The 10,560-nt window shown below is 48.2% G+C and overlaps 1 long non-coding RNA gene across 2 annotated transcripts in view; it reads left to right on the top strand.

The window, feature by feature from the left end:
• The first annotated feature begins 864 nt into the window (after nucleotides 1-864).
• The window catches only part of LOC103693208 (uncharacterized), a 75,733-nt gene continuing 66,037 nt past the window's right edge, over nucleotides 865-10,560 (top strand). Inside the window, exons 1-3 of one of the 2 annotated variants that reach the window (XR_015637585.1) lie at nucleotides 865-1,451; nucleotides 4,659-4,871; nucleotides 8,962-9,464. This is a non-coding gene — a long non-coding RNA (uncharacterized LOC103693208). Of the gene's footprint in view, nucleotides 1,452-4,658; nucleotides 4,872-8,961; nucleotides 9,465-10,560 lie in introns of those variants that run through there. The other variant, XR_015637586.1, reaches the window with a different exon arrangement.

The raw sequence follows: 10,560 nt of genomic DNA, 5'->3' as shown, positions 1-10,560 counted from the left end.
TTTCTTAAAAGAGAACAAAAAAAGAAAAACACATATAGTTGGGTGGGTAGGGAGGTTGGGAGGAACTGGCAGGGAGGAAAAAAAACAATCAAAATATGGACTTTTTTTTTTCAATTAAAAAAAATTGAAAGTGTTGCCGATACAAATTCTCAATAAACCCCGGCAATTACTCGGAAACCAGAAAAATCTGGGAACCCAGAATTTAAAAACAAACAACAGATAAAACAATAATTTCCTTTAAAACACATACCACAAAGTTAAATACTAGACAAAAACAATGGAATGAAAGGAAGAGAGAAGGACAAAAGAATAAAAAAGCTGATACTATTTCATCTTAAAATGGCTCTGGAATACTTGGCAAATTGGTGGCAGCCCACAGATGTGGGGGATGGGAGGAATAAGGACACTGGTCCAGCATCTGCAGGCTTTTTCCATGTTTGGTATCTTTCCAGCCATTTGCTCCCCACCCGCTCCGGGTGCCAACCTGCCCTTCTCATTGACTCAGGCCCTGTCCCTCTCCCTCCCTCCTACCCTCTCTCTAGACAGTGAGTGGCTAGAGATGAGCCATGGGCCCATCTCCTCTGGTCCCGATTTTCCTCCAACTCTGGGTAGAGAGTAGTAGTGCGCAGGATGTGGTCTAGAAAACACCCACACAAGGCTCAGCTGATTGTGAGTCTGGTTCGGGGTACACATCCGCACAGGCTGCAACACCCTCAGAAATTATGAGGGCACGTGTCATTTAAGGGGTGTGCCCAGCGGAGCCTCTGAGGCCTCAGCAGAAAAGGGATGAGTCACAGCTGGTGAGCTGGCTTGCCCGGCCGGACACTGGCCAATAATTAACACGACAATTGCCCTGCAGGCTCCGACTTGGAGACTGGGCTACTAAAAGGAGTGTGCGGGGCTCGAGTTCCTCCCCTGCCTCTCCACTTCCTGAGACTTTAGATCCTGTCCCCATACCTCCCATCTGCAGTCTCCCTGCGCCAGAAAGAAAGAGGTTAGGAGCAGTCAGCTTCCAGCCCAAAATCCACCGAAGACTGCCAGTAAAGACGTTCATGAAAGAGCAATTGTACGGCCCAGCGATTTCTTCGGACACCCGCCCAAGAACTGGATGGTAAACCCAGAAGCCAGGTCACCAGCCACATCCTACAAGGACACCTTTTGGTTGCTACTGACCCCTCCTGGAGTGATTAGGGCTGCAAGTTGAAGAGGCCCAGAGAAAGGGAAAAACAAAATTCCAAAAACAACAAAACAAGTGGTTCTGAGTTCGCTGTTCACAGTGATGTTTGCCTGGGACTGGAACTCAGTATGTCCAGGCCACAAGTGCTGGATTTACAGATGTGCGCCACCAAGTCTGGCTTTGGTCCTGGGGATCCTGCGTTTTAAACAGTGTCATGGTGGTCCAGGCTGCACTGAAACTCAGCAATCTTCCTGCCTCAGGCTCCTGAATGCTGGTATTGCTAACACGTTTGTGCTTGGTCCTGGGTTGTTTTCATTTTAATTTAATTTAATGTGTATGGGTGTTTTCGCAGGCATGTATGTCCACACGCCACCGGCGTGCCTAGTGCCTTCAGAGGTCAGAAGAGGATGTTGGATTCCCTGGAAATATAATTACAGACGTTTGTGAGCCACTGTGTGAGCGCTGGGAACTGAGCCCACAAACTCTGGAAGAGCAGCCAGTGCTCCTAACTGCTGAGCTTCTCTCCAGTCCCTGTCTTGAACTCTTAAGTCCAGCTCCTGTTTGGGGAGGATGAAATCTGTCTAAATTTGAAGTCCCAGGTTAAGAGACTCCCCTTCCTCCAAGGGCTTTACCCGTCCCTCACACCTGACACTCACTCAAACTTCCCTTGTGTTTTGTCTTGTATGGGGGGTTGCTCCTGAATGTTTAAGAGAATTGCACAGTATTTGGTAAGAGCTAGTCAAGAATGGTGGATTGTAGACATGCTAATAGCCAGTGATCCCGTTGCTTGGGTCTTTCCCAAGCAGCCCCATCGGCTCATGGTGAGGTCAGCCATTATTCAAGCGCTCCTAAGACAGTCCTGGGGAAAGTAATTCCAAAGTTCCTGGGTCTGAGGCAAACACAGCCTGTAGTTATCTGACTCGAGGGTAGGGACAGCAAGAATAGAGACATGCTGACCTGCGCTGGTGCCTCATGGATGAAGGTGGTAGGGAGTAAGGATAAAGGCAGGGGTTGAGGGTCAGCCATGGTGGGAGAACGTTGAGGTGAGGAACAAGAAGCCCAGATGAGCAGGAAAGAGCGGCATCAAGGGCCATTAAGGAAAACCTTCTGGTAGAGACTGTTGGCTGGCAGCCTAACAGGTGTGCCAGGTTGAGCAGGTGGCCAGGGACCCCCTCTAGGAAGACAGAGCACCTAACTTAGCCCTTTAATGAAATGCTGTGCCTCTCCTTCTATCCCATAATAGACAATGCTGGTCTCTATCACAGTAGCTCAGGCATGCAGCTCTGTAAGTCTACCCCTTCTCTGAGTTATTTTCTCTTTTCTAACATGCTTTCCCCAACAAGTTTAGCTTCCTTATTCTTTCTCTAAAACATTTTTTCCGTCATGTGGTCACTTGTCTATCATGTGTTTGTTTGACTTCTTCTTTTTTTTTTCTTTATTAACTTGAGTATTTCTTATTTACATTTTGATTGTTATTCCCCTTCCCGGTTTCCAAGCCAACATCCCCCTCCCCCTACCCCTACCCTTCTATATGGGCTTCCCCTCCCCATCCTCCCCCCATTACCACCCTCCCCGCAACAATCCCGTTCACTGGGGGTTCAGTCTTGGCAGGACCAAGGGCTTCCCCTTCCACTGGTGCTCTTACTAGGATATTCATTGCTACAATATTCAGTTGGAGACCAGGGTCAGTCCATGTATAGTCTTTGGGTAGTGGCTTAGTCCCTGGAAGCTCTTTTTGGTTGGCATTGTTGTTCATATGGGGTCTCAAGCCCCTTCAAACTCTTCCAGTTCTTTCTCTGATTCCTTCAATGGGGGGTCCCGTTCTCAGTTCAGTGGTTTGCTGCTGGCATTTGCCTATGTATTTGCTGTATTCTGGGTGTGTCTCTCAGGAGAGATCTACATCCGGTTCCTGTCAGCCTGCACTTCTTTGCTTCATCCATCTTATCTAATTGGGTGGCTGTATATGTATGGGTCACATGTTCTGAATGGGCGTTCCTTTAGCCTCTGTTCTAAACTTTGCCTCCCTATCCCCTCCTAAGGGTAGTCTTGTTCCCTTTTTATTTATTTATTTTTTTAAATTTCTTTTTTTCATCTTTATTAACTTGAATATGTCTTATTTACATTTCGATTATTATTCCCCTTCCAGGTTTCTGGGCCAACATCTCCCTAACCCCTCTCCCTCCCCTTCTATATTGGTGTTCCCCTCCCCCATTACCGCCCTCCCTCCAACAATTCCGTTCACTAGGGGTTCAGTCTTGGCAGGACCAAGGGCTTCCCCTTCCACTGGTGCTTTTACTAGGCTATCCATTGCTACCAATGAGGTTGGAGCCCAGGGTCATTCCATGTATAGTCTTTGGGTAGTGGCTTAGTCCCTGGAAGCTCTGGTTGGTTGGTATTGTTGTTCATATGGGGTCTCGAGCCCCATGTGTTTGACTTCTATGCGAGCTTCCAAGCTTGGCTGTTTCCTTCTTGCCTCTACCCGGGGCCTCTGGAAACCCAGAGATATAGCTAGCTGGCTTGCCTTCAAGCTTTTCTGTTAATTCTAATAAAATTGTCTTTGAGCTGCCATTTGAATCCATCCTTAATTTTTTTTTAAAGATTTATTTATTTATTATATATAAGTACACTGTAGCTGTCTTCAGATACACCTGAAGAGGGCATCAGATCTCTTTACAGATGGTTGTGAGCCACCATGTGGTTGCTGGGAATTGAACTCATGACCTCTGGAAGAGCGGTCGGGCGCTCTTAACCGCTGAGCCATCTCTCCAGCCCCCATCCTTAATTTTTTTTAAATTTTTTTTTTTACTATTTTTTGGGGCAAGAGGGATGGCTTAGCACTTAAGAACGCTGGCTGCTGGGCCTTGGGACCCAGATTCAATTCCCAGCATCCACAAAGCAACCCGTAACTGTCTGTAACTCCTGTCTCAGGAGATCCAACACCGTCTTCTGGTCTCTGTTGGTACTGCATGCATGTAGTGCATAGACATACATCAGACATATAATCACACACATAAAAATAAAAATAAAAAACCCCTCAAAACTCGAAGTTTCTTTTATGCCTGCATGTATGTATACAGACTGCCTGTATGCAGGGTGTCCTTGGAGACCAAAGGAAAATGTCAGATTCCATGACTAGAGTTACAGTGTATGCTGGGAACAGAACCTAAGTCCTCTGCAAGAGCAGCAAATCTGGAGGCTGGAGAGATGGCTCTTTGGTTACGAGTACCTGTTGCTTTTATAGGAGACCCAGGTTTGATTCCAGCACCCACACAGTGGCTTACAAACACCTGTAACTCCAGTTGAAGGATCCGATGCCTTCCGCTGACCTCCGTAGGCACCAGCTGGTACACAGTACACATACATACACTCAGGCAAAATACCCATACACATAAAGCAAATCTTAGGAAAAGGGGGAGGGGGGTAGGTAGGGGAGGGGGAGGAGGAGAAGCGAGTGCTCGTAACCGCTGATCTTTCTTTCCAGAACCGTAAACGCTTCTATCAATGAGACTAAGAACCCTGAGAGGGGACCCTGATTTCCCCCATATCATCAGGTTATGGAACAGGTTTCCAGTGAGTTCTCCAGGAGCAGGCTTACTGGAGGAAAAGGGATTTCAGGAGCTGTTGAGAAAGCAAGGTGGTATTTTGGAACAAAACTAAGGAGAACCCTGACTCATACTGGCTTAAAACCGAAACGGTAAGTTCTGCTAAGGCAAGAAGGATGCCGTGCGTGGCTCATAGTAACTCAAAGAAACTGTCCTTTCCTCTCTGCCCTGCTGCCTTCGCTATTGTCTTCATCTTCAAACTCGTGGGAAACAGGCCACCTCTAGATATGACGGTGTCCTGAACAAGAAAGAAGACCCTCCCTTCTTAGGGGCCTCTTTTAGAGACTAGGTCCATTTTCTCAGAAGGAGACCAGGCCTGCGTCACATGCTCAACCGGAACCAATCCCTGGTGGGGTAGATCAGCCAGACCCACTCTGGAGTTTCCCTGAGGCATGCGTGATTTATGCAGGGAAGGTGTAAATGTCTGTTAGAGAAAAAGAAGTGGGGCGAGGGTAGATGCCAAATGTAAGGCCAAGGCACCCTTCGCAGCAGAGGACAAGAGGGACACGGTTATGAAAATTATTCAGTTTTAGTTTTCCATCTGCTAACTGTTCGCTGGCTCTCTCTTCCGCCTACGGGAACACTCCATTCTCATTGGCCCTCTCTTCCGCCTATAGGAACACTCCATTCTCACTGGCCCAGTCTTCCTATAGGAACACTCCAATCTCATTGGCTCTCCCTTCTGTCTATAGGAATATTACATTCTCTGCTATAATTGACCAGTAGTGGCTACAGAGTTGAGCCAGCAGTTAAGAGCACTTCTTGCTCCTGAGACTTGAACTGAGACTTGGTTCCCAGCATCCACATGGTGGCTCACAACTGTCTGTAAGTCCAGCCCCAGAGATCTGATGCCCTCTTCTGACCTCTGTGGATACTAGGCATGTATGTTGTATATAGACATAGAGGCAAGCGAAACACTCATACATATAAAATAATGAAGTAAACTAAAAAACATTGATTTGTCAATTCTTAACTTCCTGCCTTTTATTCATATCAACTCTATTCTGGTCAAAAATGTCCATTCTAAGAAAACCAAACCAAAAAAAAAAAAAAAAAAGAAAGAAAAAAAAAAGAAAGTCGCATAAAACAAAACCAAAATGACATGCCCATTTCTTTGACTTTCCCTGTCCTTGGAATGCCCCCCAACCCCCACCATCCCATTGCCTGCCCATGCCACCTAGCGGGTAGCCAGACCCTACACAACCATCCAAGCCAGGCACAAAACCAGTTGCTTAGTCTACATTAGTCTACATTGTATAAAAGAGTATGCAAAGAGATCCCCACCATCCAGGCGGCCTCTCCTTGCTGAGCTCCAGCCTACAAGTGTCTCCTGAGAGACGGCCCATCTTCATACTCCAAGGGCTCACGCGATGGCTGATGTTCCACATTGAGCCACCAGCTACTGAATTGATTAGCGGGTGTCCACGGGCTGAGGAGGGAGTATTATCAGCAGGCTTTTAAACCTCATTCTCTAAGGAGAGAAAGCAGAGAAAGGTCAAGAGGAGAGGCTGGCTCGGAGCCCAGGGGACTCTGCTGGGCAGCCTGGGAGAGCCTCGAGGAGATTATGTAAGTGAGGAGCATGCCAGTAGTCACCCCTCAATGGACAGGCTAGGTGACAGGTTATCACCCACTAACTGCTCTGCTGAGTGCTGCTTTTGGCATTTTGAGTGGCTGTGGGATATGCGTGTGACTTGAGGCAGAGTTTCATGCTGTAGCCCAGGTTGGCGTTGAACTCACGATCCTCTTACTTCAGCTTCCTTGGTGCTAGGACTACTGTCTCCTCTCTGCTGCTGCTGCTGCTGCTGCTGCTGCTGCTGCTGCTGCTGCTGCTGCTGCTGGAACCCAGGGCCTCCAAGCATTACAGAGCTCTGCCCCCAATCCTACTGTTTCTATTCTTAACGATAGCTCAGTGCAAAGGGGTCTGGATTTCTCCGTTACTTTTGATTCCAAAGAGCCTTGAAGACCCAGCGGCTTCTGCGTCCGTTCTTAGTTCCCTAGATTTCCTGGGAGCGGATACAGTCCCAGCTCCACTTGTTTGTTTTATGACCAGACAGCAAACATTTGTTAAGCCCTGCCTTTTGGGAGACACTAGAAGAAGCAGGAGAACTAGCTTCAGGCTTTCACGGCACGTGGCCGCCTCAGGTGGACTGGCACCTGTGCCATCAGCCAAGGAACTCGTGGAAATTATTTGTATGCCTTTCCTCTCACCTCTAGTTCCACTCAAAGATTATAGCACGAGGGCAGCTGGACGGCTGGGTCACGATCCCCTGGTATTCCCTTTGGAATACCACCAGTTTAGAGAGTGCCTTGGATTATCAGGTTGGAAGGGGGAATCTAAGGCTGATCTAAAGTTACACTGTAGCAAAGCAGCTAGCTTGAGAGAAAGCAAGTTAATAATAGAGGAAGTAACACTCTGAAGAGACACAGGCTGAAACTGGTGGATTTAGGTCTGCTAGGACTCCCCCAGGCCACTTGCTATACACCCTCCATTTTACTTCAACTGGGACAGGTCTCTGCACCCTGTATAGCTGTTACCGGATTTAGGGTTACAGTCTGTGTACCAACTAGCCGGGTTTAGCTACTCATCCACCGTACAGCAGTTAAAATAGCCGTCATAACAGTGAGCGTTGGATAAACGTTCTTGGATGGTGGGTCGGCCTGCCTTCGGGCTGTACCTCTGCACCAGGCTGTCATCCTTGCCACACTCTGCTCCTCTCTGGAGCAGTATGGGCAACTCACAGGCAGATGACAGGCAGCTAATGGGGATGTTGTCCTGCTGACTTCCTGTGATGTTTCTTCATCCACATTCCTCCAACCTGCTGTGGCCCTCCTCCTTCTCACACACAGTCTCTCATTGTCTCTCTTTAATATATTTACACACTTGCTCGGTGTCAAACCCTTGCTTTTTGGAGGAGACCAGGCAGCCAAGGGACCCCATTCTGCCTCCCTTTTGTTGCTGTGACAAACACAATTGAACACAGACAACAGCCTACAACTTAAGGAAGCCATACTTGCTGGCTGGCTTACAGGTTCTGTCCGTGCCTGGCTTCCTTCCTTCCTTCTTTCCTTCTTTCTTTCTTTCTTTCTTTCTTTCTTTCTCCCTTCCTTCCTTCCTTCTTTCCTTTCGTTCTTTCTTTTTAAGATGTACTTATCTATTTTTATGTATAATGATGCACTGTAGCTGTCTTCAGACACATAGAAGAGGGCTTCAGATCTCATTCCAGATGATCGTGAGCCACCATGTGGTTTCTGGGAATTGAACCTCTGGAAGAGCAGTCAGTGCTCTTAATGGTTGAGCCATCTCTCCAGCTCCAGCCTGGCTACTTTCTGATACAGACCACCCGCTCTGGAAATGATATCACCCACATGGACTAGGCTCTCCCACATCCATTAACAATCAAGACAATCCCCCACATATATGTCCACACGTAATCTGATCTGGGTCTGGGCAATCCCTGTTTTGATACTCCCTTCTCAGATGACTAAACTGTGTCAGATTGACAGTTAAAGCTATGTAGGACACATCCCAACTTTAACTTCTCAAGACCTATATTTGACACCTAACAACTTCTGAAGCTCAAACTAAAGAAAGGCAAGGGCTCTGGATCTTTCTGAACTACACACACACACACACACACACACACACACACACACACACCATTCACCACACAATCACACGTACCACATACACACATGCACACCATTCACCACACAATCACACATACCACACACACACACACACACAACCACATACACACTCATACACATCCACACCACCTCTCAACTCCATATACTACACACACACACAACCACACATACCACACACGCTCACACACCACACACACCCACACTCACACACAAATACCCACATATAACACACACACACACACACACACACACACACACACACACACACACACACACGGCCTCCTGCATCCCCTGGAGATTTTCACAGGACAGCATTTGTATCTATTGCCTGCTTGGCCTCCCAGGATCCTCTGGGTAAGAGCCAGCCTCCTTCCTGTCCGTGCTCTTCCTGCTACACCTAGGTGGGGCTTGGGGAGCCTTCCCCCACTCAAGCCTCTGTGACTCAGTGGAAGCCAGTGGCCACTTCCTTGCTTCACCCACCCACACTCACATTCCAATGGCCAGCTCACTGGCTTCTGGAACTTGACCCCACAGGTCCTGGCCTCGGCTTAGAATAAACAGTCATCTCTTCGTGGGACAATTTATAAGCAGGACCAGCCCAGGATGTGAAGGGCTCACATGTGTCTGACCCGCTGTGGATAAGTAACCTCTGCAGATCCCTCCCCTTGACTCCTGGCTGACCTGGGACTCTGCGTTAACAGAACTAAAGGCTGAAACTCAGTGCTGGCTTTAGTGCGGCACTGAGGAAAAACAGGTTTAAAATAGGATTTAAAAAGGGCTGGGGGGTTTGAGGATTTAGCTCAGTGGTAGAGCGCTTGCCTAGCAAGCGCAAGGCCCTGGGTGTTCAGTCCTCAGCTGGGGGGGGGGCGGGGGGGGCGGGGGAGAGGGCTGGGGATGTAGCTTAGTGGTAGAGCTGTTGAGGCAGGATAAGTTCAGGATGGAGTTTGAGAGCAGTTTAGACTACATAAAACCTTGCCTCAACATTTTAAATAAATAAATAAACAAACAAATAAATAAATTTCAGTCTCTGGTACTGTAAACAAACAAACAAAAAACAAAACAAAACAAAACAAAACAAAAAGACCCAACCCAGCAGGAAGTTTGCTTCCTTGGCTGGACTTCTCCAGGGAGTTCTTTAGAAATTCACAACTCTGTCAATCATCTAAGACTTAACATTAATTTGCATAACCCAGGACAAGGGCAGCTGCTTAAGTGAGTTATCAGGGCCCCAGACTGCCTCTCTCACTTTGCCGTTCATCTTCAGCTTCTGACTTTAGCCCTCCAGATTACCAAAAGAGCTGAGGTATTCCTGCTTTCACACTGTCCTCTGGACAGGAGAAAGAGGAAGGACAAGAAGCACGCTACTTCCCTTTTCTAATAAACATCAGAAGAGCCTTTCCCAGAAGCCTCCTCGCTTGGCTGAATCTTCCTACACTCCCTCGCACAGCCAGGTCTCACACACTCATCCCTAGTAAGGAGTCTGTGGGGAAGGGGAGAGCGTGCCTTGTCTGCTGGACAAATGGCACCGGGCAAGCATGACTGCAAAAGCTTAGGGGTTGGAATCCAGTGGGGAGGGCAGGCATTTCCGTGCCTCGAGTAGACTTGTTTGTCCTGCCCAGTCTGGCAGTGTGTCCACACTTGTGTCCCAAATGCCAGCCGTTCGGGGTGATCACTCGGGGTGATCTTGTAGACGGTAGCCATGCCATTAACTACTTGCTAATGTTCAGATGTGGGTCAATTATCTGTTCCAGAGTGACCGCTGCGCCCCGGAGACTCTGAGCTGAGTTCCTTGGAAAGACCCGGTAGTTCATGGGAACCAGAATGCATGCTGGGAGGCAGGGACTCTGAGAGATGCTTCTGCCAAAGGCTGGTGTCCTGAGGGCAGAACCTCAACCTACCCCGTAGCCCAGCCAGGTTCTCAAATGGGGGAGGGGCGGGGGAAGCGTCAGGTTGCGTCAAGATGGCTTTGGGGAACAGGCATGGCTGTAGATTCCTCTTTGGCAGTGTCTTTGGACCTGTGGCTCTATTTGCTCATGTCTTCATCCATGATGATGTCTTCCAAGTTCCTTTTGGTGGGCGGTGAAAACTATGCAGGGACCATGACTGTCAGTATCTACAGTGGTAGGTTACAGA

Source organism: Rattus norvegicus, chromosome 14 (genome assembly GCF_021556685.1).
Source record: "Rattus norvegicus strain SHRSP/BbbUtx chromosome 14, alternate assembly SHRSP_T2T, whole genome shotgun sequence".
Classification (NCBI taxonomy): domain Eukaryota; kingdom Metazoa; phylum Chordata; class Mammalia; order Rodentia; family Muridae; genus Rattus; species Rattus norvegicus.
The sequence above is the reverse complement of the archived record's forward strand: the minus strand, read 5'-3'. Positions and strand labels throughout refer to the sequence as shown.